The sequence below is a fragment of the Neomonachus schauinslandi genome, chromosome 6, assembly GCF_002201575.2.
Source record: "Neomonachus schauinslandi chromosome 6, ASM220157v2, whole genome shotgun sequence".
In the NCBI taxonomy this organism is placed as follows: Eukaryota; Metazoa; Chordata; class Mammalia; order Carnivora; family Phocidae; genus Neomonachus; species Neomonachus schauinslandi.
The window spans coordinates 82,838,675-82,844,674 of record NC_058408.1 but is presented as its reverse complement, the minus strand read 5'-3'; the positions used below and the strand labels follow the sequence as shown (position 1 = coordinate 82,844,674).

General features: G+C 42.9%; 1 protein-coding gene across 1 annotated transcript in view; it reads left to right on the top strand.

Annotated features, from left to right (window-relative positions):
- Window positions 1-6,000, top strand: part of SLC35F3 (solute carrier family 35 member F3) — a 372,599-nt gene that overhangs the window by 185,471 nt on the left and 181,128 nt on the right. The gene's annotated exons all lie outside the window — the stretch shown is intronic.

The following is a 6,000-nucleotide window of genomic DNA, read 5'->3' as shown; positions in this document are numbered from 1 at the left end:
TTTCTTTCTTTCTTTCTTTCTTTCTTTCTTTCTTTCTTTCTTTCTTTCTTTCTTTCTTTCTTTTTCTTTCTTTCTTCCTTTCTTTCTTTCTTTCTTTCTTTCTTTCTTTCTTCCTTTCTTTCTTTCTTTCTTCTTTCTTTGTGTTCAACGATTCATTAGTTGCGTATTAAAAAAAAAAAAAAGTTCAAACAACCAGATTGGACAAAAGACTTGAGTAGGCATTTTACAAGATGAATTCTCCAAATGAACAGTAAGCATAGGACATCGCTATCCGAGAACTACAGATTAAAATCACAGTCTATCCCACCCAACGTTTCCACATCCAATTCCAGTGTGGTTTTGTTGTTGTTGTTGTTTTACACCTCACCAAGCAATTAACTCCATTCTGACCCTGTCTACCTAGAGAAGCGTCACACCCAATGAGTTAGGGGCTCTGTGGTACAAGTCAGCCTCTCTCCCCACCTGCCAGCTGTTGCCAATCTCAAGTTCAGGCCATCACCTGTGCTTCCGACCGACCAGCTATAGATTGGAGGTTCCAGTGACCCAGCCATCTTTGGGTTGGAGTAGTTTCGCAGAATGGCTCGCAGAACTCAGAGGCATATTTACTAACTAGATTACTGGTTCACATCACCACACACCTACTGAGTCATTTAAATTTTAAAAGATGCTCAAGACCAAGTGTTGGCAAGGTTGTGAAGCAAATGAAACTCTCCTACACTGCTGATGGGTGTGTAAATTCACACACTCACTTTGTAAAAAACTTTGACAGGATCATTAAAGCTGAATACGCTCACGCCAGATGACCCAGCAATTCTGTTCTGAAATATACTGCACATTGGGCCAGAGACAGGTGTAAGAGGCCTTCCCATAATAACTGGGAACATGGAACCAGCTCACATAGTTAGCAACAATACGATGGATAAATAAATCATAGTATATTCACATATTGGAATATTACACAGCATGAAAATAAATACTGTCAAGTGGATCATGGAAAAAAATCTCACAAACAAAAACACATCATACGATTTTATGTTTATTTAATTCAAAAAGAAGCAAAAAGAGGGATGCCTGGGTGGCTCAGTCAGTTAAGCGTCTGTCTTCGGCTCAGGTCCTAGGATCGAGTCTCCCATTGGGCTCCTTGCTCAGTGGGGAGCCTGCTTCTCCCTCTGCCTGCCATTCCCCCTGCTTGTTCTCTCCCTCCCTCTCTCTCTCTGACAAATAAATAAATAAAATCTTTAAAAAAAAAAAAAAGCAGCAAAAAGAGTCCGTGGTGTTAGAAGTGAGGATATTGGTTAACTCTGGGGTAAAGGAGGGAATGGAGATAAGGAGGGGCATGGGGAGGGGGAGTTTCTGGGTCCTGGCATCTTCTATTTCTTGATGCCTACACTTAGGATTTGTCGCTTTTTGGTGTATGTGTTATGCTTGAATAAAAAGTTGATTAAGACAGTATTATCTCCTTAAGAAATGTTAAAGAGTTTAGAAAGTATGGAAAAGTAAGTGAATATTTGCACATCTGTGTTTCTGTTTTTCTCCTTGGGGCTGTAAGTGAAGGTCACAGACAGGCTCTTTGCTGCCCCCCCCCCCCCCCGCTTATCCAGCTCCATGCACACAAGCCATCCTCCCTTCTCCCACTTCCCTCCTTCCCAGCCCTGTCTCTGCAGCAGGACTCTCTTGCTTGACATCCTCGGGGGGTGTTGATGCACACTGTGTGACACTGAGCCACGTCAGCCAAGGTCAGAAGAGAACCAGAGATGGAGCTGGGGTTCGAGACAGGGACCGTCACTCTCCACACCACTCTAAGCTCCCAGTCACAGAGAGAAGGGGTCCACCATCCCTTGGTATCGATGTTGCTAGAATCTGTAACACATTCAACAGCGCTGTCCACCCAGTGTCTTTCTCCTGATTGCAGAGAGGAGTCTGCAGGGGGATAGCTTTTAATAGACCCAAAACTCAAAAGCATTTGGCAGGTGGCTAGGTTCCCTGGGAGCCAGGCACTTATTAGTTGGCCTAATTTAGAACAGATCACTCGTCACTTTTATAAAGAACTGTTGATGCTCAGCAAATAATAAGTAATAATAATAAGGTTCTCCTGTGAAAACAAAGTTTTTGTTTATTCTAGACTATCTATAAACGGTGGGGTGGGGGGAGGGGGTGGAGGAGAGGCCACGCAGTTTCTTTCCCCAGCGGCAGCTGGGATGGGGGACATCACAAACATTGCCTAAACGCAGAGGTGAGAAGGAAAATTAGAGGAGGAGCTTTGATGTACCTAGAGCATGGATTTACTTCATCTCACAAGGTGGAAATCAGAGAGGATTGCTGAAGCGATCAGATTCTTCTGCTGCCTTTTTGTCTGTCTGTGGGTCTGTTTCTCTCTCTCTCTCTCTCTGTTATAACTTTTGCTTATCATGAAATTAATTCATGCTCAACAGGGAACATGGAAATAAGACAGACAGAAAGAATACACCAACCACCACCTCATTGCTCAGAAACAGCCACTGTTTTTCCAGTTTTTCTTCCTCTTTACATACACTTTTTTAAATTTTTTTATTATTATGTTAATCACCATACATTACATCATTAGTTTTTGATGTAGTGTTCCATGCTTTAAAAAAAAAAAATCCTGTTGTACAGCCTTTTATTGCCTTATTCACTGAAAAATATGTTTTGATAAATATGTTTGCTCACATCATAGGACATCCTGCTTCAAGATCATTTGTAATTGCTGCCGAGGAAATTGCTAATTCAAATTATATCTTTTTGTTACATATTTGGGTTGGTTAAAATTGTTCATTGCTGTAAGTCATGCTTTGACGAGTCTTGGGTAGGTATCCATAATTATCTTCCTATGATAGCTTCTGGAAGTGGACTTGCTGAATCTAAGAGGATGAAAAATGTCAAGGTTTTGACAAATATGGCCAAGTTGGCGTCCACAGGTTGCAATTCCTGGCAGCAAATGTGTGAGCACACTCTTTTCCCTGCACTCTTGACAGTGTTTGCATTCAGTTCCATCGAAGCTTTGCAGTTTGGTTTGATAGAGGAAACGATGCATACTGCCATTTAAATATGTATGTTTTCTTGAAACTTTTTCATGTTTTTGACCATATTTTTTCATTTATCAATTGACTCTTCCAATCTTTTGCCCATTTTTCTAGTGGTGTAAATTTTTTTTTATCATCGATACGTTGGTTGGAGCTCCTTATGTATTAAGAAGTGTATCCTGTGTTGCAAATTTTTTTCTTCATTTTGCATTTGTGAATTTTATTCACGATGGTTTATGATTTCAATCTGGAGGGCTATACTTAGAAGGAGCATTCCTGTTCCAATATTAGATGACCATATTTCTTTTAGAACTTTACTGTTTAAATTTTTTACACTGAATTTCCAGTGATAGCTAGAAATTTTTAGCAATCGCTAACAGTTATTGAGTGCTAGCTTCACGCTAGGCACTGTTTGAAGTGTCTTACACGTATTGAATTATATAATCCTCATAACTGTCTATAAGCTAGGCAGCTATTATTATGCCAGATTTATAGATGAGGAAACTATGGCACAAGGTGATTAAGTAAATTGTTTAAGGACCCAAAGCCAGTAAGTGACAGAGCTGGAATTTTAATGTCCGGAGTCTGATTCTGTGCATAATATTATCTTCAATTTTTTTTGGAGGGAATGTCTTTTCAGAGAATTATAACAACTCCCTTTTTTATACACGTAAAATTCACCACAAAATAGCTGGAATAATTTGGAATATGATCCTATTTGTTCAAAGAAAAAAAGAAAAAACCTCATACCCATTCTATGATAAGAAAACCAACATAAGTTGTTAGGAGACCCACAGAAGTGAAATGTCGCTTAAATTCCCAAGGGGGCTTTCCTTTGGCTTGTGTTTAAAGCATCTGGAGATGGAGGTGAAGAGTTTGCACCCCCCCAGAGCTGTACCTGGTGAAGCACTCTGTACACAGGGTCCCCAGCTCTTCCTAATCAAGTTCCCTGTGGTACATGAACAACAGAGAAAGTTGACCTGGGGTTAGTACTGGAACCACCGCTTTGGCATCCTGGAAGATGCCTCACTTGACATTCTTGCCACCAGGGTCTCAACCACTGGCCCAGCTGATCAGGAGTTAAATGTAGGAAAAGCAAGGTGCATGCATCCGACGGTGATGTCAGGCGTTGTAACCATTGGCAATTTGAATCAAAGTGCCACGCTAGGAGTAAGGTAGTGGCTGTAACCCTCTCTTCTGGGGAGCTGTTCATCCAGTGGCTTAATTAAAACCAGAGGCTTAATTCAGTGGCTTAATTATCCTTGCTCTGAAATGTGGTTGATTTTATGGATCCAGGGTGCATTCAGTGCAGCTCACGGGCTGAACACCTGCTTTGAGCAGAGCACCATGCTAAGAGAGCCCTGGGAGACATGGGACCTCCCATCTCGTGGAGGAGGCAGAGGGATATGTGCCCAGATGGCTCCAGTAGAGAGAGACTGATGAATATGAAAAGTGGGGTGTAACCGCAATAGTCCGCAGTGCGTGGAATATATATGAGAGAAGGGAATGAGAACAACAGGAAAAGTTGGCTTTTTCAGATCACAGAGAGCTCTGAATGCCATACTAATGAAAATAATGTGTTCTTTCATTTAACAAATATTTACTGAGTGTCCATTATGTGGCAGGTACTGTTCTAAGCGCCAAAGACATCGCAGTGAACACAAGAGACCAAGTTCCTGCACTTGTAAAACGTATTTTCTAACCGGGAAGACGGGCAACATTTTAAAAAAATAAATAAAAACTTCCCACGTAATACTAACTGTGATGAAGGAAAATAAGATAGAATAAAGGGATAGAGCTGTGGTCCTCAGCCTGCATGCTGAAATCACCCAGAAGGCTTGGAATACGTTGTGCCCAGACCCCTACCAGAACACAGGGGGATTCAAACCTTACGGATGAGTCCGGACCTTGATATGTTCTACTGTGCGGTCAGGGTGAGAGTGAGCACAGTGCCATTGGGAAGGGCTGCTCAGGGAGTGCCTGACCAGAGCGGAAGGACTGGGCCCTGCGGATACTGAGAAACACTGTCCTGCTAGCCCCAGCCCCGCTTCTGGCACTCTGTAGGCATGAGAGAGTGAGTGATGAATGACCGAACGAACGAACGAACTAAAGAAAGGAACTGCATCACTATATGGAAAGGTAGAGAAGCTTGTTTGTCGAAGGTGAAATTAACTGGGCACCTTGTGTTGGAGGTGCCTGAGCCCACCCAGAGACTGCAGGATTTACCAGGAGGACTCACCATATAGTCATGCTTACGGTTACACTTTATTGCCACCAAAGGATACAAAGCAAAATCGGCAAAGGGAAAAGGCAAATCGGGAGGAAACCAAGTGCAAGCCTCCAAGAGTTTCCCCCCTCAGTGGAATCCTGTGCTTAGACCCAGAGCAGAGTGGTGACATGTGTAAAAGGTCATTTACTAGGGAGGCCCACTAGGAACTCAGTGCCCACATTGTTTTGGGGACACTGGTCCTATAGGCACCCTCTGTCCCACAGATACCAAGATTCCAGACTCTAGAAGGAAGGCAGGTATTCAATATAAACCACACTGTTGGGGCGCCTGGGTGGCTCAGTCGGTTCAGCATCTGCCTTTGGCTCAGGTCATGATCCTGGCGGGGTCCTGGGATCGAGCCCTGCTTTGGGGTCACTGCTCAGTGGGGAGTCTGCTTTTCCCTCTCCCTGTGCCCCTCCCCTGCTTGTGCTCTCTCTTCTCTCTCAAATAAATAAATAAACAAAATCCTTAAGAAAAAAATAAGCCACATTGTTGGTAGTTTATTTGAAACTTGAAATCTGAATTCACAGATGCCAGCCAAGGGCCACCCATGTGAACAGGCCTTTCTTTCTTTTTTTTTTTTTTTTAAAGATTTTATTTATTTATTAGAGAGAGAGAGAGTGAGCATGAGCGGGGAGGAGCAGAGGGAGAGGGAGAAGCAGGCTCCCCGCTGAGCAGGGAGCCTGGCGC